The sequence below is a fragment of the Marmota flaviventris genome, chromosome 13 (assembly GCF_047511675.1).
Source record: "Marmota flaviventris isolate mMarFla1 chromosome 13, mMarFla1.hap1, whole genome shotgun sequence".
Classification (NCBI taxonomy): domain Eukaryota; kingdom Metazoa; phylum Chordata; class Mammalia; order Rodentia; family Sciuridae; genus Marmota; species Marmota flaviventris.
In genome coordinates, this window is record NC_092510.1 from 65843697 (window position 1) to 65867657 (window position 23961).

The following is a 23961-nucleotide window of genomic DNA, read 5'->3' on the forward strand; positions in this document are numbered from 1 at the left end:
CACCTTCTTCGCCCCAGCAAGAACAACTTTCAGAGGCTCTTCCTTTCTCTTTCCGTTCCCAAAATGTTTCTTCTGTGCTTAATATGCATCCAAGCCTGTGATTTGAACCCAAATCATATCCTTCTACTCCTGGTTATGTTGTATACTTGGAGTTTTCATTCCCAAAATGATACAATAGGAGAAATTATGGGGCTAGTGTGGGAGGGATTACACAACTTTGCCTATCACAGAAAACAACCTTCTGATGAGAAGGCAACCATCTGGTTTTCTAGTAAAGACACCCCAGATGTAAGGGGCAAAGAATAATGGGTGATAAAGCCTTTTCCTAACTTCTTCACTGGGCCAGATGTTGGTACTCAGCACATTTACTAGTGTTTCTTTTAGTGGAAATTCCCTCTAGTAGACACTCCCACTCGGCCACAGCAAGTTTTTGTTCCTTAGGCAGGCTTTGGGAGGCCATATTAAGTACTACCAACATGGAGCCGTGGAGACTCATGACTTCATTTTAATCCCTTTTTCATCAGGCTACGGCTTTAAATGACAAGAAATAAACTTTAAAATTGGGGTTTGGGATCAAACCTCCCTTTTGGTTCTAAACACACATCTTTGGCTTAGTTCTACTATATCCTGGGATCAGGGGTCTAGGCTCATCTCCATGTACTCTCCATGCCTCTAATGGTTTTATGGACGTTTTCCCCCATATCTTTTCTCAGTCATCATCATTCCACATTGAATCTCATACTATTCAACCTTGCTTTCCTTCACCAATATCTTATTGCTTTTAATTTCAAAAACTCTTCTTCCCAAAACTTCAGACACGTGTGGGTGCACTCAGGAGGCTAGTAACTTGGTGCTCAGTCAGATGGATATTTTAAAATATTGGTTCAACATTTATTTAAGGGCAGCAGGAAGAAACTGTCTTCTATAAATAAGACATGATCCCATTCACCTTATATTAAAAATGGAACACAGTCAAAAATTATTAAAGCGTAGCCATTGGCAAAATATCAATCTATGAGGATCATGGCCTCTACTACTTTTCCTTCTAAGGAGGATGCATTTGGCTTGCTGGATTGGTTCCCAGACTTTCCTTTGCTCTTCACCATCTGGGAAATAGACACAGTGGAAGGAAAACTAAAGAAATCAGAGAGACTGTTATTCTCCAAGTTATGCTTGGTTATTCTCCAGTAGAAAGTGAAGAGAGAGAGAGGAAGACTGATCACATGGCTGGGTAAGAAAGAGTCTGAGGGAAAATACAGAAGGAATTTTTGCTTTATGAGCTACTGCCAGATGTGTGCATTGAGTGTGCACACATCCATATGAGGATATAGGAGATAGGGGACGATTCTCTCTCAAACTTTCACTATATATTAAAAATATATGCCCAGGAGCTGGGGTTTGGGCTCAGCAGTAGTGCACTTGTCTGGCATGTGTGAGGCACTGGATTTGATTCTCAGCACACCATATAAATAAATAAAATAAAGGTCTGTCAACAGCTAATTTTTAAAAAAAGAATACATGCCCACTTTAGCACTGTGTCAAAACATATTGAAGAGTTACACAGAACTTCTAATCATGTTTTTCTGCCATAATTCTGGGACATATTTTTCATTCTTATAACACTCCAGCATGATAGGTCCAGGTGGGGCTCCAGATACGCGCGCACACGCACACACACACACACACACACACACATATATATATATACCCACACACACACACACTATTTAGTTGTAGATAGACAAATACCTTTTTTTGTTTATTTGTTTTTTATGTGGTGCTAAGGATCAAACCCAGGACCCCACAGGTGCTACACAAGCACTCTACTGCTGAGCTACAACCTCATAGGCATGTTATAAAGCTAAAGCATTTATAAAATATACTGACTACAAAAAACTATTTAATATCCTTGTAATTTCCATCTTTTTACTGGCTTTCCATCTTTTGTGATTACACAGCTATTCACCACTAATACTGTGATAACTTATGTATATATAGATACAATTATTTAAAATATGTGCAAAAGCACATTTATGATGGTAAAACATTTGCTGATTTTTGGTTAATCTTATTTTCTCTATAGATTAGTGATTTTTTTTGTAACTGGATGACTTTTGGGGAGGCATATTAAAAGCCTTATAAATTAGATAAAATAAATTACCTACTCCAGGTATAAAGTACCCCATGCATGCATTATGGGTTGAATTGTATCCTTCTAAAATGATATGTCAAAGTGCTAACCTCTAGTACCTTATGATGTGAACTTTTAAGGTCTTAATAGTGGAAGTCAAATTATAATTGGACATTGAGTTGAGCCCTCATCTAATGACTGGTGTCCTTATAAAAGGAGAAATTTGGAGACAGAGATAGACATTCATGGGGGAAAACAGGGACAATGCCTTGTGAAGACAGAGAGTTAGAATGATGCTGTCACAGGCCAAGGAATGTCTGGGGTAACCAGAAACTAGAAGAGGCCAGGGAGTCAATGTTACACAAAATTAGGGACGAAGAGCAGGAGAAGAAGATTAACATTTAGCAGGGATGAGAGGTGGGAGGGAAAGGGAGAGAGAAGGGAAATTGCATGGTAATGGAAGGAGACCCTCAGGGTTATACAGTGGAGGGGGTTGAGAGAGAGGAGGGGAGGGGAGGGGAGAGGTGGGGAGGGGGGAGGGTGGAGGATAGGAAAGGCAGCGGAGCACAACAGACACTAGTATGGCAATATGTAAATCAATGGATGTGTAACTGATGTGATTCTGCAATCTGTGTATGGGGTGAAGATGGGAGTTCATAACCCACTTGAATCAAAGTGTGGAATATGATATGTCAAGAAATTTGTAATGTTTTGAACAACCCACAATAAAAAATTAAAAATAAAAAAAAAAGAGGTTGTGAGGGGAAAGGTGGGGGGAACAAGGGAGAGAACTGAACAACAGCAGATGAGGTAGAGAGGGAAGATGGGAGGGGAAGGGAGGGGGGATAGTAGGGGATAGGAAAGGTAGCAGAATACAACAGTCACTAATATGCCATTATGTAAAAATGTGAATGTGTAACCGATGTGATTCTGCAATCTGTATTTGGGGTAAAATTGAGAGTTCATAACCCACTTGAATCTAATGTATGAAAGATGATATATCATGAGTTTTGTAATGTTTTGAACAACCAATAAAAAAAAAAAAAAAAAAAAAAAAGAAGAGGCCAGGGAGGATCATTCCCCCACAGGTTTCAGAAGGAGCTTGGCCCTGTCCACACCTTAATTTTAGACTTCCAGCCTCCAGAACTGTGAGAGAATATGCTTTTGTTGTCTAAAGTCACCCACTTTGTACTTCACCAATATCTTATTGAATTTGTTGGTTAAGGCAGTTCTGGAAAACTAAAATACCAAGTAGTAGTACCAAGTCTCAGCATTCTGGCTGACTGAAACCACTGTTAAGAGAGGACCATAGGGGCTGGGGTTGTGGCTCAGTGGTAGAGCGCTTGCCTAGCATGTATGAGGCACTGGGTTTGATCCTCAGCATCACATAAAAATAAACAAAATAAAGGTATTGTGTCCATCTACAACTAAAAATATTTTTTAAAAAGGCCCATAGGAGGAATGTTCTCAGGGTTGCTGTGGTCTCTCATTTCGGTCATTCATTATAAAAGTACTTGATAGGTCACTGTGTTCCCTACAGGGAAATTTGCATTTTCCTTTCCTTCCTCTTTCTTTCCTCCCTTCCCTTCCCCCATCTCCTCCTTTTCTTTCCTCCTCCCCTCCTTCCTTCTTCTTCTTCTTTTTTTTTGAGCTTGATTATGCTGTCTGCCTCAGCAAGAGTGGGTCAATTTGTACTTTTCCAGTTATGTAAGTGTTGCTTTGGAAACTTGAGTTAATGGGAACCGTATTTCTAATACATTTGAAGTGGATTTTAGCATTTCAGCCTGAAGCCCAGGTTGGCCTTCTGGCTCAATGTCGACATCTTGCTATGACTTGGTGCACCCTCACCTCTCATCTTACCTCTATGACAGAGCTTAGGAACAGGGTGAAAATGTCAGTTCTTGCATCATTAATTTTTTTCTTAAACTAAAATTTTAATAATTGTCATTTAAACGCCAGCAAATATTCCTAGTTTCAAGGTGGCCATGTCACAATTGTTAGGTTGGTGGAGGTGGCTGAGGAACAAAGCACCAAGCAACCCGTGTGCACGAAAGAACCACCAATCAGCTAACAGAACCACTGTCAATCAGCAAGGTCTCCTGGCCAATCCTGGATCTTAGCCAGCTCCTCACCCCCGTCAACCCTAGTAGGACAAGGGACTCTAAAAACCGGGTCCAGCTCTGACTGCTTCTCCTCAGACCCACCCTGTTGGTCTGAGGGTCTTGCCTGGAAGGGAAATCTCAATAAAGCCTCCTTCAGCAGCCTTTTAAAATCTGCCTCCTTTTGGTCGCTTCTGCCTGACTTACAACAATGGATAAATTAGAAGAGCTAGACCAGAATACCTGCCCCACACTAGATCATCAGCAGGATGGCAATGCCAGAGTCCTGACACATTGAGAATGAGCCTGCTTCCTCCTCAATGATATCAGCTGCCTGAACCTAGGGAGGGATCTTCCTCTATCCTCACACATTCTCTCCCAACTCCCATCCTGAGATCTGAAGGAGGCTTTAGGAGCTAGAATTGTAGAAATCCAAGCAGTAAAGAACAAGACATAAGAAACTGCCTACTCACACTGCATGCCAGGCTGGTGCTACTGGGAGGTCACACCAGAATCATTACAAGGCAGTAAACAATAAAAGTGTCAGATGGTGTATCGTCCTGTATTCATTTTGGTTAACAACCTCATAGTGTTTAGCACATTCTCCTACTGTCTATATTTTTCTTTAAAAGGACTTTTGTCTTAGACTGATTATGATGTGTTCCCTCCCCTCATTCGGGCCTCTTAGTAGTGTCACTTTGGAACGCCTCCTGTGTAGAAAGAGGAATTGGCATAGTGACTTGCTTAGGCCTATAGAATGCTGCAGAAGGAATGGTATGGCCCCATGTTACCTCAAGAGGCCTTGTGTGATTTTGCTATATCTCTTTGGCTCTGTCATAGGAAAAGTACGGCAAGTCTAATGCATAGTGCAGAACCTTGCAGAGAAGTAGGGAGGGGCTCCTGCTGATTGTCAGCCAAACCCCAGGGTCAGAACCACTTGAATAACCTGCAGCCTATCAAAGACAAACACAGGAGCCCAGCTGAAACCAAAAGACTCACCCTACTGAACCAGACTGAATTACCAGCCCACACAACCATGAGCTGAAAAATATTGTTGATTAAGCCATTGAGTTTGGGGGTTGTTTGTTTTTAATAGCAGTAATGAGTCACAACCTTCAATTAAATTTTAAAAAATATTTACTAAAATCACAAGGCTGATACACTATAACACATTTTCCTAATATACAAAAAAAATGAAAATCTAACTATCAAATTCTCCAAACAATGTTAAAGAAGTAAAAAAATTTTAAAAAGGAAACTATTATTCCACACAAAGCAGGTGGTCAAGAGAATATTTAAAGAGCAGAGGAAATTTAGATGAGTTTGGAGGAACATATAGCATGTACCTGTATATAGATCAGCCAGGACAGAGACCCTGGGCTAACGAGGAGAGGATTATTCTACAAAGAGTATTGGGGTGATAGCAAGTAAATCAGCTTAGCTAAGACATAAGTGTTTTGGCTTTGTTTCTTTGTGAAGTTCTAAGTCTGGAAAAAAGAATTTAGCTTTTAGAAAAACCTACATGGAGGCTAATGCTTTCAGTTGAACAGCTAAATAAATATATAATCACCATCTGTTCTTTTGAGCAGACACCAATAAATTTCTAACCTCACTTTTTACCAAAAGGAACCGATATTCAAGGGCCCTTAAGACTCTTCTAAAATCATTTTTTTTGGTCATAAAGAACAGAGATGGATTTGCCATTCCTATATTAAAATAATTCATATACAGCACAAAGTACACTCTACAGCAAATAACAAAGAAAACAGAAAATGCAGGTGACCAAAAGCAAGGGTGCCAACTCACACTCTTATTCAGCAACTAATGAACTGTATTACTTTGGGAAAGTGACAGGTCTCTGAATCTCAGCCTCCTCAACCATAAAATGCGTGGGGTTAAACAAGATGATCTCCAAGATCCCTTCCAGTTCTAAGACTATCATTCCCTGTCAGCAACTCAGCAAGACAAGCAGTCATCAAGAGATCATCATCATCAAGTTCAGCACTGATCCAGCCCACCAGGCAGAGGTACTTCTGAGTTCTTTAGGGTGGAACAAAGCGTGGAGCCCCAATCTATCAAACTTGAGTGATGCTTAATGTACAATGACTGGATGTAACTTGGGCTCTTCCTTCAGAGAAAAGGGAGGGAGGGAGGAAGGTGGGGGAAACAGAGAGAGAAAGAGACAGAGAAAATATTGGGTGAGGGTGGATAAATGAAAAAACAAAAGTTAGTTTTCAGACCATATCATATTCAGTAAGTCTAAAAGATTACCACATCTCTAAAAAACATTAAAGATGTTACTGGATAGAGATTGAATCACACTTTGCCTACAAATACTAAGGTCAGGATTGGCAAATTTCCAAAGCCAGACCATTGTTAAAGGAAGTTCCTGGTGATCCCGTGTAGGCTTACGGCACAGTATTCAAAACATAGACCCACATCACTGGAATGAATGGTAAACAAGAAAGAAGGAGGCAAAAAGAAAACTGTCTTATAATCATCTATGTATTCAACATTCATTCATTGAATGTAGCCAGACACTGTCCTAGGTGCTGAAAATACAGCAGGGAATAAAACCTTTGACAACACCTGTCCTTATGGACTCACAATCTTTTCCCAATTGTTCCTTCTGAGAAAACCAGGATGTACTATTATACACCCATCAGTCTCTGGGGTGTTTGTTGATGTTTTCTTTGAGTGCACAGTATAGAGTGGGCAGGGTTGAGGAAATTTTCTGAGGACACTTGAAGGATATTTCCTTGATTCTCAAAGCTTAACTAAACTGATTCATTTGTTCATTCACCAATTATTTAGACAGAGCCAACGATGAAAAAGTCAGGTTCTGTAGTTTAAAACAATTAAGCTAGATTTCCTGTTCCAAAAACACTCATAGCCTATTTTTCCACAGTGAGGTGGGGAAAAGACATAAAATGCTGGGTGTGGTGGCGCAGGTCTATGATTCAAGCAGCTTAGGAGGCTGAGACAGGACGATCACAAGTTCAAAGCCAGCCTCAGCAGTGAGGCACTAAGCAAATCAGTGAGACCCTGTCTCTAAATAAAATACAAAAAATAAGGCTGAGATGTGGCTCAGTGGTCAGGTGCTCCAGAGTTCAATCCCCAGTACCCTCCTCCACAAAAAGACATAAAAAGTACATAATTACAATTCATTGTGATCTATGCTGCAACAAAGGGCACACACAGAGTGGATTCCAAAGCAGAGAACTAAAACTCCAGGGACATCTTCCTAGAGAAATTTTTGTGACTGGGTTTTGAAGAATGAGAAGTTTTGCAAAATAACAACAGGGAGAATGGTTGCATTATATTTGAGAGTGGTGGTTGTTCTATGTCTAGAATAGTCAGCCTCCCCCTTGCTGCACATTAAGATCCCCAGCACAGCTAGATATCCTGACTCTGTCACCAGCTCAATTAAGTCAAAATCTTTAGAGGTAAAGCCCAAGCCTGCATGAAATTTTAAGACTTTTTAGGTAACTATAAGGTGTAACCAGGGTTGAAAACAACGGGGCCAGAATAGAAATTTTTAATTGTAAGTTCATATGAATCATCTGAGGATTTCCTTAGTACAATTTTGATTCCACAGGTCTGGGGTCAGCCTGAGAACTTGCATTTCTAACTGTCTCCCTGGAGATGCTGGTGCCACTGATCCACAGAATATGCTAGCAAATGGTGAGAACGGTGGTTCTCAAAGTATCATCAGCATCACTTGAATATATAGATATTTATGTTTTAGTTCCCACCCTAGATCTATTGAATTAGAAACCCAGCAGTCTGTGTTTTCAAGCCCTCTAGGTGGTTCTGATAAACCATGGAGTCACAGTATTGTTGGAAAACCACTGGGATGGAACATTAAAGTGGTATTGAAAGATGCTAGAAAGGGACATGGGGTTTGATTACAAAGAATTTGGTCTGTAAAGGCAACAGGGAATCTTTTGACAGTCTTTAAAAGGGGATTAATTTAATTCAAAGTTGTGTTTTACAAAAAATCTACTGGATAGAAGATAGAATGCCTTTAAAGCATTCTCCAGCTAGGGTACAGAGCATTCCATTTGCATTGGTTCTGTTCTTGGGTCTTTCCATCTAACTATCCCAGGCCCCAGACCCTCAAAGAAAGCTTGGTGTCATATAAATGCTCTACTCTGTCTGATGCTTGAACATTTCTGGCTGGCTTGACTTCCTGGTTTCTGACATGCTGCACACTCAAGGATTCTCCCTCACTCTTGAATCCTCCTTGGGGATTACTGCCTTTGGTCCTCTTTGACATGTCTTCTCCTGAGGCCATGGCCTCTTGGGTTTTCCAAACTTGGCTTCCAGCACTGCATTCCACCATCAACCCTATTCTCATGCCATACTCCATTCTCGCCCCAAACACGTACAGTGCTTTGGCTTTGACTTGTCTGGGAGGAGGTACTAGACAGAAAGAACTGAGAGAGTCTGTAAGTGTAACTAGCAGTGATATGTTAGGTGTCCAAGACCAATTCGCTTACCTCCCTGGGCCTCAGTTGTCTCAGTAATCCAATCTGAGGGACTGGATTAAATGATCATTGAAGAAACCTAAAATAAAACTGTAATTTCATAGAAAGCATTTGCCATGTAGGTTTATTTGGTTGAAAATATATTGTGCAATCACAAGCCCCTTTTCCTGGATATAGAAGAAGCTCATTAAAAAAAAGCAGAAACTGTCCCTACGAGTTCACTATCAAGGTGTACAAAAACAATATTTTATTAACTAATGTTTTGTCCCCAGCCATCTCACCCATGCCCCTTTCTCTGGTTCAAGTAGGCGATCAATTCTATACTTATTGCCTCAGGGAGAGATATTTCACATCCAAAAGGAAGAACAAAGGGTATCTTCCTTGATTTGGTTCCCACAAGCTTAAGCCTTAAGAGCACAGGTTGCAAAATGACCCTTGGGGAAAAACTGGGCCACTGAAGTGTTTGTTTTTGTTTTTTGATCTGCAGTGATTTTTTTTTTCAAAATAGATTAATTTTCAAAATTTCAAACCAGGAGGGTTTATGTAAAGTGAAAATTTTCTGCTGCTTCTTAAAAAACCAAATTGGGGAATGGGGAATAAATTGAAAGGTTTGGCAAATTTGGACCTCAAAAGAGAAAACCCTGTACTCCTTTTTCTGGATCAAAGCATTGTGGACAGAAAGTGAAACTTCAGAGCCTTAGATTGGGAAGCTCCAGAAACTCATCCTGAGCAGAGTGGGAGGTCTGTCCAGGACAGGACCAGCAGATCCATCCCAGTGATGACGTGGAATAAAGGGTGGGCCTCATCAGATGGTTTTGTGGACAAATGGCAGAGACCATAGGCTGTCTCCTGTTATACTTTTCTCCTTGATTCTAGACAGGTACCCCAGTATTAGGTAAGTGCCTCAAAATTGAGACACAATCCTCTAGGGTAGAGAGAGGAACAAAAAAAAAATCTTTAAAGTTGATATTAACTCTCTGTCACATGAATGGAATAGGAGCTCACAAAAGAAATTTAATTTGAATTTTGAAAAAGTTAAAGGTATATTTTCTTCAAGCCTTAGTTTGGGATGTTGATATGTACCCCTTACCAAAGAAGTTAGGATTTTATTCCTATACTTGTTTTCTAAGTACACATATCCCTTTAAAAATGACCTGGGTATGAGTGAGAAGATTGGTAAAAGAAAACAACAATTATGGCTGAATCTTCTCTTTTAAAATGATATGAAAATGTAGTTCATTCCAAATAGTTTGAAAATGAATTTGATCTTTACCCTGGTTGTTCTTGACATGTTTGGGTCGTGGATTTCTATAATATGACAAAAGAGACCTTTTGTTCTGAAAAACATGCATAGTTATAAAATTTGTACATTTTTGTATGAATTCCTGGGGCTTCAGAACCCAACCCCCCTTGAAAGCCCATCCATTGACCCCAGGATAAGGAACACCTTATCCATCTGCCACTCTTCCTGTCCCCATTTTCTTACAGGGGATTTCAGTGAAAAAAAAAAAAGAAGAAGAAAGAAAGAAAATCCCCAGCCTATTTGGAATACAAAGAGAACTGCCACCCACAGTCTGTCACCCTGGCACCCTCGCCATCTGCAGCCTCCAAAGCCTTTGCCCATTCCCCTCCCTATGGAGCTGTCCCGCTGCAGGCCTGGAGCTTTCTGAGCTCTGCCCTGAATACCCTCTTTGGGACCGCCTGACACGACACGTGCTATAAATAGAAGGGGATGAGGCCCTGTGTGCTCACCCCACTTCTGGCAGAGGATGCTTGCATTTGCTGCCTGTCAGAAATTCACTCTGAACACAAAAGTATCCTGGGCAAGAGATGCTCCCTCCACCAGAAAGGGTAAGATGTGTGGGGTTGAAGGCGAGGCAGAAAGCAACCCCTACCAGCTGGAAGCCACAGCCATGCTGTTCAGTGAACTCAACTTAAGCAGGAGTTACTAACATCACATGGATGAAGCCACCTTTGTGTAGAGAACCACTTTAGCTTGGGAGAGAAACAGTGGAGGGCTAGTGAGGTGAGGAAGGTTACAAAGGACCCACTCACCAATCACATTACTGTGTGTCCTGAACCCTCCAGGCATTCTTGTCTCCACACCTCCCTGCCTTCCGGGGACACATATTCTACCGCAAGAGAGTGCAAGAAGGCAATGCCCGTGTGTACTCAGTGTGGACCAGGGCTCCTTCTGTCTGCACTGGGATACTTTGAGGCCTTCAGCAAGTCACTTTACCCTCTGGAGCCTCATTTTCCTCACTTATAGCATGAAGGTGTTGGGCATGAGGATCCAGAAGTTTCTCTCCCAGGTCATAAAAATTCTCCAATTTTATCTGGCCTACATACAAAACTTCTGCAGGAAATCTGTTATCTTTGAGCCACTAGATGGCAATTTTATGTAGTTTAGGAGGATGCTACCTTAAAGGATCACTGGTAAGAACACACCCCCCCCCCACACACACACACATACACACACACACACAAATGAATTGCATAAAATGGGAATTATGTAGAGTTAAACGGACAAACTGAAATGCAAAGCAGCTGAGAGAGTCAGCTACCTATATGATAAAATACGCTTAAACAGGTATTTAACCAACATTTCTAACAGGCTGTCAGAAGGCACTTAGAGATCTTAAGGAATCCCATGATTGTGGTTTGGGAGCAGGTAGTGAGTGCTCAGCACTGATGCCAGGAGACCTATTTCTAGTCCCAGCTCTTCCAAGAGGCTGTTTGACTTTGGTGAATCACATGTATCTTCTTATGCCTCAGTTTCTGAGTCTTTACAATAAGGAGGAGCTCAACCAGGCTCTGTGCCTTAACCCTAGTCCTAGAATTCAATGATTGTCTGGATTGTACTGCTAAGTTTCAGTTAATAAAGATTCTAAGCACTGGATATGGCTGAGAAATCTCAATACTGTTGGCCTCTAAGACAAAAGAAAGTCTAAGCCTATTGCCACATGGACACTTATAATACAACTGTGCTGCTGCCATGATTTGAGACAGCTTGAGGGAGCCTCAGCCTTTGGCCAAATTAAGCTGAAATTTGCTTTTCTGCAAAGGAGCATGGTGATCGGTCCAACTTGTCAGGCAGACTAAATCTCTCACCCCATGGCCAGAGCTAGTTCGTTAGCCAAACAGCTTGTGTTCCTGCATAAAGTCTTCCAGCTCCTTCTAGAGCCAGCATCATTTCTTTTTCTTTTTCATTACTCCACACTGGCTTCATTTTTTCCTACTTCCCTTCCTATAAACACATCAAAATTCACTCCAATCAGGGGAGGAAGCTCATGGCACTCAGGAATAGAAAAAATATATATATCCCTGCTAGAGTCCCTGGTCACAAATGAGTTAGGACTCTAAAGCACTCAAAATGTGAACTATCAATTATGTGTATCAGATTTAATTGTGGTAAAAATGCAGATTCTGGGTCTTACCTGGATCTACGAGGCAGGATCTCTAGGGGAAGCCTGGAATGTGCATTTATAAGCATTCTGGATGACACTGAAGTTTGAGCCCCCTTGCCTCACAAGATAGCAGCCCCAAATCCAGGACTAGGTTGTTGGAGTTACAGGCATTTAGTGGAATTCTTAAAACTAAAACTCAGAATAAGGTGCAACAATGTGCGATTTGAGAAACCACACATGGCATTTGTTGAAATGAAAACATTTCAGAAAGGTTGGTGGTAGATCACATGGGGCTTCTCCGAGTGGCAGTGCTTTTGTAGAACTGAGGCCTGCTCATCTTCTTTAAGGAGAAATTTCCATTTTCCTTCCCCAATTTACCAGAAGCAGGGACAGTAATTTGTCTTAATTAGCCATCTCACAAGAGACTGGTAAATAAACTATGATGTTATTTCATTAACTACAAGGAAAGACAAAACTGCTAATCAAACTAGAATATTCATGTCAGCATGCCAGGGAGTTGCTCTTTTTTTTTAGAAGAATCTTCATAGGAAGGCAAATTGCTATTAGCAGGTGGTTTGATGGGCATGGACTAAAAGCATGGGAATTAGATGGTGTATAACTCAGGAGAAGTGCCAACCAGCAACACAATCTCTACCAAAGGAAAGGAGATAAGAACCTGACCTTTAATTAAGCACTTCCTACCGATCAGACACTATCCCTGCTTTAATGGGAATATATTTAACATAAGGAGAAGAATCTTCTTACTAGTTGGTTTAAGCACTCTGTGTATGGAAATCCCGTGATATACCTTCACTTTGTTTTTGTTTGTTTCTTTTTACAATTTTTTTATAGGCTCCGATGGCCATTTCATAAGTGTCAACTCAATTTTTGTTCAGTCCAGTTATAAGACAATTGAATAGGATTTCCAGGAAGCAATCTGGCTCACTAAAATCTGTTAGCTGCAAATGGGATTCTAATTATCTGTAGGTTCCATTTGCATTTTTATCTAATCTGCACACTTGCTAAATACATATTGTAGCAAAATGAGGCATAACAAATAAAATATTTGGTTTTGTCCTGAAGTGTGTTCAAATCAGGAACATGCTTGATTCTTAGCGTTTCTTCCAAAAATACAGTTGAATCAACCTTATTGGAATGGAGGAGACTCATACTTCATAATATGCAATGCACATAACTGATACACAAGCAGCTGGGTTTCAGGCTTGGCTTCCAATCTAGGTCACAGTGGTGTGCACAGCCTCTCTGACATTCCCTATCATCCCGTGGGTCTACTTTGTTACCATTAGTCGTTTGTCATATGGGTTTTATTGATGTGGTCTGTCCTCTTGTGTTTTATAGGTTACATTTTTCCTATAATCAACTTAAATTTAGGGGAAAGGACAAATTCAGAGAAAACAGATGTATTGAAGGCTTGCTTTTGCTTATAGCAACTTCTGGAATAGAAAACACTGGTTTCAGAGCTGTGTATAGTGGCACATGTCTGTAATACCAGTGACCCAGGAGGCTAATCCAGGAGAATCATAAGTCCTAAGCCAGTCTCAGCAACTTAGCAATACCCTAAACAACTTAGTAAGATCACCTCTCAAAATAAAAAGGGCTGAATTAAATCACTGGTACCAAAAAAGAAAGAAAGAAAGAAAACAAAAACACTGGTTTCTTTCCCAAGAGCTTATATTTAAATAAAATAATAATATCATTGTGCATATAAAATGGTCAAAGTATTTGAGATAAACTACTTTTAAGACCTGATCCATATTTTTCTAATTTCAATGACAAGACAATGGGATTACCATCTGCAAGAAAGTCAAAGACATAGTTAAAACAAAGTAACAAATAATTCAACAGATATTTATATTTTCACTTATAATGCATGTTTAAATTTACAGTACCTTGAGGAAATAGAGAAAAAGTGCTCTAGAAAACAAATTTTAATCAAGTGACCACACTATCCTGTCCTCTATATCTTTCCAGCCCTACGCTGACCCTACCTGTTCTTTGATCTTAAGATCTCTAGCAAATGGTGTATTCCATTACCTCAGTTTTTGTTGATTTTGTATCAGTCCTTTCCTGCTTCATTTTCTTCTCTTTCCTGACCAGGTCCCATCATCTATCACTTTGACCGCTCTCTGCCTTACCCCTTATTGGTCTATAACCCCTTTCTTACAAATGCCCAATCCTGGATTAGCCCAAACATATCTACCTTCTCCAACTCTACACACTGGGAGCCAAGTGTCAGGGAATACACACGGCTGGGTGGATTGGTGCTACTGTACACTTGGGACTTCCATCTCATTTGGGCCCCCAGTGTTATAGCCATCCTTGTCCTTCGTTAGTTTCCCCTTCTTCTCCATGGTAGGTCCAAACATTTGCTATTTTTCTCCTGTTCCCTAAGCCACACCTACTTTTTTGTTGTTGTTCTAATTAGTTATACATGAGAGTAGAATGCATTTTGACACATTGTACACAAATGGAGCATAACTTCTCATTGCTCTGGCTGTACATGGTGCTGAGTCACACCAGTAGTGTAATCATACGTGGATATAGGGTAATGATGTCGGTCTCATTCTACTGTGCTTCCCATCCCCACTGCCCCCACCACTCTCTTCACTCCCCTCTGTACAATCCAAAGTTCCTTCATTCTCTCATACCTCCCCCCACACACCTGCTTTCTTTAACTGATCAAAATTGAGATGACTCATAAATTCATCGGCATCCACATCCTTCCTTCCTTGGAGAATGGATACACAAGGTCAATATCACCAAGTGCTCTTGAATTTGCTCTTCCCTAGTCCATCCAGGAAATTGTTCCATCAACAATTCATTTGTTTTCTTGTTTCTTCAACTTCTCCCCACTTCTGGTTTCTTCTCATTATCACTTAATCATGTCCAAGTCTCTTCAAATCTAAAAAACAATAAACAAAACTCCCACCACTGGAATGAGTTAGACATCATTACCTAAGTACATGAATGAAGACACGAATGGTGTGAAAATACTTTGTGTACAACTAGGAACTTGAAAAATTGTATTCTATATGTGTAATATGAAATGAGTTGCATTCTGCCATCCTATATAACAAATTTGAATAAATAATCTAATAATAAAAAACTCCTACCATCCTGCATGATTCTATAGTTATCACTCTGATTTTCTTCTTTTGCTCTTTCTGGAAGAGGTCACCACTTGACTATCCATCCAATGTGATTTGGCCTCTGTCCCTTCAAATCCACAGAAACTACTTGTTTTAAAGCCATCAGGGATTTCCTTGTTTAAGCTAGTTGATTCTCTCTTACTTGACTCTTCTGATATATTTGGCATCATTGTCCTTTCTGCTTTTTGAAACTCTCCTCTAATTTCCAGGCTGTAGGTACACTGATGAAGGTATCTTCAGCTTAACTCTCTCCTCAGAGCTCCAGACACTTATACTACATCTCAACTTCTCCACCTGGATCAAACTGCAGCATATCCAAAATAGGCCTCTCTTATTTCTCCCTTCAGTTCTCCCTTCTTTGTGCCCCAATCACCAAGTCAGAAGCCTTGGATTTATCCTTAACTTCTCCCCTCACCTCTCTCCTAACAACAAGTTCTTTCTACTCTACTTCATAAGAAGGCTTCACTTCTGAGTTACTTACTGAAACAATCAATTGTCTGCCCTTCTGCTTCCCATCTTAACCGGGAGAAATCATATGTGGAAATTGGAATGCTGTGATTTTTCTCACTCTGCTCTTCAGATATAAATTCCATTCATTCAACAAAACATTAGACTTGGGAGGAGTGGGCCCAGCTGCAGTGAAGGGTGCCGAGTGTCAGATTGCTTTTTTCAATATTTGTATTGAACAAATGGGGTTTTGCAAACCATAATCATCATTGAATTTTGCATCATTGTGCTACTTTATCAGATAAGTAAAAGGAATAAACATGCAAATATTCAGGGAAAGTTTGGGCTATGAAAATCATCACAGTGAAGTCATTTGTGGACCCTGCCGGGTTCTTCCAGTGAGTGAATCTTCCCAATTTCCTTTACAGTGGAGGGACTTGGGATTCTGAACCACAAAGTCCTATCTTTGAGTTCCAAGTGAGACATTAAGATAAACCAGTGCACAGGTGTGTGCCTGCCACACAACCCCTCACTAGTTCTCTCAGCACAAATGGATGGATGACTCTCCCATCACTTATAGCCCCTGTCAGTGGCATGTGTTTTCAAGACCCGTCTAGGAGGTGTTTCAGAGAGAAAAGGCCTGTAGAACTTCAACATTACCGAAACATTTTGTGTGAATCAGATTCCATTTTTTAATACCAAAAAAGGGGGTGGGGAGCAAAAGAAAAGTAAATACTATCCAAGATTTGATCTCTTTAAGTCATTGATTTTTAACTTTGGTGGCAGTGGCTGGGAGAGGTATTTCAGACTCATTTGAGAACATAATGGAAGATTTCGATTATTTTTTCCAGAAAATATTTAAACATACGCATGCATACACCTTTTATAGACAATTTGGGGGTTTCCAGACAAAGACACTTCAAAGCAAGAAAACTACAGACCAATATCTCTAATGAACTTAGATGCAAAAATCATCAATAAAATCCTGGCCAATCGAATACAAAAGCATATCAAAAAAATTGTGCACCATGATCAAGTAGGATTCTTCCCTGGGATGCAAGGCTGGTTCAATATATGGAAATCAATAAATGTTATTCACCACATCAATAGACTTAATGATAAGAACCACATGATCATCTCGATAGATGCAGAAAAAGCATTTGACAAAGTACAGCATCCCTTTATGTTCAAAACACTAGAAAAACTAGGGATAACAGGAACTTACCTCAACATTGTAAAAGCTATCTATGCTAAGCCTCAGGCTAGCATCATTCTAAATGGAGAAAAACTGAAGGCATTCCCTCTAAAATCTGGAACAAGACAGGGATGCCCTCTCTCACCACTTCTATTCAATTTAGTTCTTGAAATACTAGCCAGAGCAATTAGACAAAAGAAATTAAAGGCATAAAAATAGGAAAAGAAGAACTTAAACTATCACTATTTGCGGATGATATGATACTATATCTAACAGACCCAAAAGGGTCTACAAAGAAACTACTAGAGCTAATAAATGAATTCAGCAAAGTGGAAGGATATAAAATCAACATGCATAAATCAAAGGCATTCCTGTATATCAGCAACAAAACTTCTGAAATGGAAATGAGGAAAACCACTCCATTCACAATATCCTCAAAAAAAAAAAAATAAAATACTTGGGAATCAACCTAACAAAAGAGGTGAAAGATTTATACAATGAAAACTACAGAACCCTAAAGAGAGAAATAGAAGAAGATCTTAGAAGATGGAAAAATATACCCTGTTCATGGATAGGCAGAACTAACATCATCAAAATGGCGATATTACCCAAAGTTTTCTATAGGTTTAAAGCAATACCAATCAAAATCCCAACGGCATTTCTTGTAGAAATAGATAAAGTAATCATGAAATTCATATGGAAAAACAAAAGACCCAGAATAGCAAAAGCAATTCTAAGCAGGAAGTGTAAATCTGGCGGTATAGCAATACCAGATTTCAAACTGTACTACAGAGCAATAGTAACAAAAACAGCATGGTACTGGTACCAAAACAGGCGGGTGGACCATTGGTACAGAATAGAGGACACAGAGACCAATCCACAAAATTACAACTTTCTTATATATGATAAAGGGGCTAAAAGCATGCAATGGAGGAAGGATAGCATCTTCAACAAATGGTGCTGGGAAAACTGGAAATCCATGTGCAACAAAATGAAAGTGAATCCCTTTCTCTCGCCATGCACAAATGTTAACTCAAAATGGATCAAAGAGCTTGATATCAAATCAGAGACTCTGCATCTGATAGAAGAAAAAGTTGGCTCTGATCTACATATTGTGGGGTTGGGCTCCAAATTCCTTAATAGGACACCCATAGCACAAGAGTTAATAACAAGAATAAACAAATGGGACTTACTTAAACTAAAAAGTTTTTTCTCAGCAAGAGAAACAATAAGAGAGGTAAATAGGGAGCCTACATCCTGGGAACAAATTTTTACTCCTCATACTTCAGATAGAGCCCTAATATCCAGAGTATACAAAGAACTCAAAAAATTAAATAATAAGATAACAAATAACCCAATCAACAAATAGGCCAAGGACCTGAACAGACACTTCTCAGAGGAGGACATACAATCAATCAACAAGTACATGAAAAAATGCTCACCATCTCTAGCAGTCAGAGAAATGCAAATCAAAACCACCCTAAGATACCATCTCACTCCAGTAAGATTGGCAGCCATTATGAAGTCAAACAACAATAAGTGCTGGCGAGGATGTGGGGAAGGGGGTACACTTGTACATTGCTGGTCGGACTGCAAATTGGTGCGGCCAATTTGGAAAGTAGTATGGAGATTCCTGGGAAAGCTGGGAATGGAACCACCATTTGACCCAGCTATTGCCCTTCTTGGATTATTCCCTGAAGACCTTAAAAGAGCATACTATAGGGATACTGCCACATCAATGTTCATAGCAGCACAATTCACAATAGCTAAACTGTGGAACCAACCTAGATGCCCTTCAATAGATGAATGGATAAAAAAAATGTGGCATTTATACACAATGGAGTATTACACAGCACTAAAAAATGACAAAATCATGGAATTTGCAGGGAAATGGATGGCATTAGAGCAGATTATGCTAAGTGAAGCTAGCCAATCCCTAAAAAACAAATGCCAATGTCTTCTTTGATATAAGGAGAGCAACTAAGAACAGAGCAGGGAGGAAGAGCATGAGGAAAAGATTAACATTAAACAGAGATGAGTGGTGGGAGAGAAAGGGAGAGAGAAGGGAAATTGCATGGAAATGGAAGGAGACCCTCATTGTTACACAAAATTACATATAAGAGGTTGTGAGGGGAAAGGGGAAAAAAAACAAGGGAGAGAATTGAATTACAGCACATGGGGTAGAGAGAGAAGATGGGAGGGGAGGGGAGGGGGGATAGTAGGGGATAGGAAAGGTAGCAGAATACAACAGTCACTAGTATGGCATTATGTAAAAACGTGGATGTGTAACCGATGTGATTCTGCAATCTGTATTCGGGGTAAAAATGGGAGTTCATAACCCACTTGAATCAAATGTATGAAAGATGATATGTCAAGAGCTTTGTAATGTTTTGAACAACCAATAAAAAAATAAATTAAAAAAAACAATTTGGGGGTTTCAAGCATCTTGGTTTATGACCCCGCCCCCTATTTATATCTGGACACTGACTTAGATACAAATTTAAATGTGACTGAAACATTTTTTTCATCAGATAAATATAAGATTCCTACTCAGTAACTTCCACCAAAATCACTCAGCCTTTCAAACACCCTCATTTTCTATCTCTGAGCCTCCTTGCCACGGAATCCCTAGGGTCTATTTCTCAGCTTAGCACAGAATAGTATACCCTGGTTAAGCCACTGTTTCACCAACCAAAGCCTTTAGAACTTGGACCCTCTCCTATCTCCATGCACACAGCTGCAGGACTGGCTGTGCCAGGAAGGAGAGGCCAGATTTTAGGGGTTCCTGGTAGGCTTTCCGCTCCAACTGGGTCCTGAGTGCATTATTAAAGTGACACCAGATTCAGAAGCCAGGGCCGCAGTGGAATGGAGGAGAATAGAATGATTCAAGATGCTATTTTCCTGACAAGAAAAAAGCTGGTCTGGCTTGGCCAGAGATTTGAATCCGAAATGGGTGCCCAGGAGGGGGGATGAATTGGTCCCAATAAAACAAAGGAGCTTTTGAAGGGCTTTGTACTTGGCAGTTGGGCTGAGTGGAGAACATGGAAGTGGAGTTTGAACAAAGAGGTTACAGCCAGAATGAACGTTCCTCACACTTAAATGTTGTCAGTGCTCAGATCAATCCATATCTCCAAAGATGTGGGAGAGCCTCAGGGGCAGCATTAAGTCTTGTTGCTTTATTATCTCCATTGGCATATGGGCTCCCATCTCTCTGTTACTAATAACCACTTCAGTTCTGGCAACATCCTTCTACATGATTCCTTACCACTTGTGTTTCCCAACAATTTGAGAACTTCTTCAAGAATTCCAATGAAGAGTCAAAATCTCTTCTGATTTCCTTCTAATGCCAAACCCTGGAAAAAAAAATCTGTGTGTAATAACAACTAGATAAATATAAGTATCAATTTCTCCAATTGGTGGAAAAGTCCAATTTTGTTTCACACCATTTCTGCAGAGTCACAGAAAACCAAATGTTGGCAGAATTCCATAGACCAAAAGAAGAATTTCAGCAGTTTTACCTAATTCCATTACCTCATCACTTCCCAAACTCACCAGTTGTTAGACCATATTGCAAAATGTCACCAGAAATTTTCCTATTTCATATCTTACGGAGAAAAGAGAATTTTGTGGCATGTCTGGAGAGAAAGTAGAAGAGAAGCTTGTATAAGACAAGTGTCTCTTAACAGCCGCTGTGTGCACTTGCCTATTAAAATTCTGATAGGCAGAGAGAAAAGATTTTTGACAAAGCTTTTTAGTTAAAAATGTTTCTTAAAAGAATAACTGCCAACTTTGATTTTCATTATTAAGTGGCTACAATGTGTTCGGTACATTATATAGAATGTAATATTCGCAAGTAGGCATAGTTCTACCTGCCTGGAATCCCCCACCCTAGGTGTGTGCATGCATGCACACACATTCACACGTTTTTCCCCTGGTTCACTTCAGGGTGTCCTTTGCTTTTTCCCAGATCAGGCAAGTGATTATAAATTCAAGGTGGGTGGAAAAGACGCTCCACAACTTAGGATGTGGTACCAACCAGTTCATGAAGAAAGGAGGAAGGATGGGAAGTGAGCAAGCCTAAGGTTTCAGCAAAAACTATATCATTCTCTTTCTGTCCCGATTCCCAGGGCACCACAAAAGTGCAAGTGTCCCCAGCCCCAACCTAAAGGAAGAAAAACCAATTATTAATGTGTTAGCAGTGAAACCACATAGTAATCAAGAGTTCTGAGGGCAGAATGCCTAGATTTGACTGCTCACTCCAACAGTCGTTACCTGTGCTACTCAGGTAAATTGCTGAATCTCTTTTTGCCTCAGTTTCCTCATTGGTAAAGAGGAATAATGATGATGTTGGTGGTGATGATGATAATCATGAAGCTATCTGAGGGACAGCATTCATGAGAAATAAGTGAGTTGTTACACTGGCAGCACCTTATACCTACCATAGTATAAACAATAAAAATACTTGCCATTATTGCTTTATATGTAAACCATTTTACTGGGACAGGATAATTGTTTTAAATTATCATACCTGCACTTCAGCAGTCCCACAACTATACTTTATTCTCATCTAAGCACACACACCCCCTTTCCCCCCTGGGCCACCACTGTCCAGAGAGAAGGTTGGCATTGGTCCTGATCCCTTAGGAAGAACACTTGCAGAACCTACTTTCTCCCCCCTGGTAGCTGAGAAGAGATTTTTTAAAAATTTCTCTGAACTAAGGTTGGAGACAAGAGTTAGAAGAGAAGCAAAAGAGGCTTGTGATAGTGTCTGAGGAGGCCTTTGGGCTCTGACATGATTCCACTCCCCTAAGACTTATTTTAAATGAAGAAATACTAGCACCCCAAACAAGAGGGGGGACCTGAGAGGAGAAGAGATCTCTGCCCTGCATTCCAATTGAATTCAAGCAGTGTCATCGAACATTGTCCATGATGGCAGGGCAGTAGTTGAGCAGAGATGGTTGCAGATAGTACAGAAACAGAGAAGACCTAAAATACTACCACCAGGTTTCCCACTGATCAGAATGGTGTGGGGAGCAGTAAGCCTTCTCTATGCCCCAGAGGAGTGAGGGGAAATTTCTCTGGGTAAAAGAGAAAGCCAACCTAAAAGGATATTACAGTCCTGGTACAGGGATAGCACAGCAGAAGTTGAGAGGATTGCATGGCTAGAGGCCAGCTAGGAACTTGCTGCTTCAATACCTGAGCACAAGGAGGAGTTTTGTATATCTTGGTGGATATCAGAAAGGAAAGGTGCTGACCACCAGGGCCTGATCCTCTTGTCACTTTTGCTGTGATGCTACATAAAACCCTAGGATATTTAGATGACAACTGCAGAGTCAAGGATAGGGTCAGGAAGGAAAAATCTTGATTTAACAAGTATAAATCTAAAATAAATAGCTTTAACTAAAATTAACCAAGATTACATTTTCTACAAGGAAGTAAAATGGAGCTTGAAATAAGAGAATAACTTGAAGTCACAGAAAAACAAAGAGCATAGGGACTGAAAATCCATGCTTACTAACTTATTAGACAATATAACGTGGCGAGGACTCAAGTTCAAGAGTGCCCTGCACCCCAGCAATCAGTTCTCCATAGCCCAAGGCGACACTGAGAATTCTGCTTAGGCCACTTTCTTCTGAAGCAAGAAATCCCCTGGAGGGATAGCCTGCTAGAAATGGCAGAATAGGAAGAAACAAAGAAGTCATGGGGTAGATAACTGAGGAATTAAATCTATGCTATTTCTGGATATTAAGGAGTGACTCTAAGGGACCCCCTGCACCTAGGAAAAAAGGCAGTACAGTCTTGCAGATAGAGCCCCGAGTTTGGTTTAGAGGTCCCAGGTTCAAATCCCAAGTCCTTCCCCTTTTTGAGCTCTGTAATCTTGGACAAACAGCACAGCCACTTTTTTCTGCAAGTAATGTCCCCAGGTTAGGATTAAATGAGGGCAGGTACACAGAGTAGCCCCAGAGAGCCAGAAGTATGATAGATGCTTAAGGAGTATACGATGAAGAGCAAATCCCTGCTTCTATGCCCTTTACTTGCATCCTTGGACTGGCAGCTTCTCCCAGGCTGATTGGCCTGCTCATCTCTCTCTCTCTCTCTCTCTCTCACACACACACACACACGCACACACACACACATCCATCTCTGACTAGGATCTCGTCCTGAATGGGACATGATGCTGTCCCACACTAATTCAAGTGTTATTTGTTCTTTGGATTCTTGCAGTCCTGCTTGCTAGCTAAACAGCTCTCAAAAACCCATCCCCAACCCCTTCCCATGCACATGCATCTCCCTCACTACCCGTGCCCATAAAGGGCAATGTGTCTTGTTCCTACATGGCTGGAGCAGCTGTAGATGTCTCCTTCCAGAGACAATATGGAGTTTTACCTTAAAACAGAGGAGGAAGAGGTTATCTCAAATAAACAGATGGTTTTAGCTTTATAATTAAGCCAGAGAAAAATTGTGCAGCAATATCCTATTGTCCAACTTAAATGATGCTCAGGCCAGGGTGCTGAAGCAGGAAAGCAAGCTGATGAATCCCACCCGCAGTAATAAAAGGAGCAGAATCTTGGAAAGTGAGTGGTGCTTTAAAGAGGGGTGGCTCTTTAAACACCTCCAGGCTGGTGAAAAGGGAAAGAGGGTGCACTAGGAAAGAGCCTGAGATGGAGAGGGGCCCTAGGGGTATTACCAGTGTAAGCCTGCATGCCTCCCTGACAGCTTGATGTATTTCAGGGATGGAAACTGCTGACCGCGCTCTTTGTAAGTTAGCACATTTTGTTGGCTTCCTTGTTGTAGGCGTTGAGTATTCTTTCCCAGTTGCCTGTGTTCTCTTTTCTCTCTCTAACACACTTATGTCTGGGTCTACATTCTTAATAATGTAGTCAAAATGCTCTGTTGTCAGGGACTCTAAAAAAAAAAAAGAAAGAGAGAGAGAGAACATAAAGGAGCTGTTACAACAGTCGAGATTACACTGGGAGGGAGGATGAATTCAGACCACACTCTGGAAAACTCCAACAGCTTTT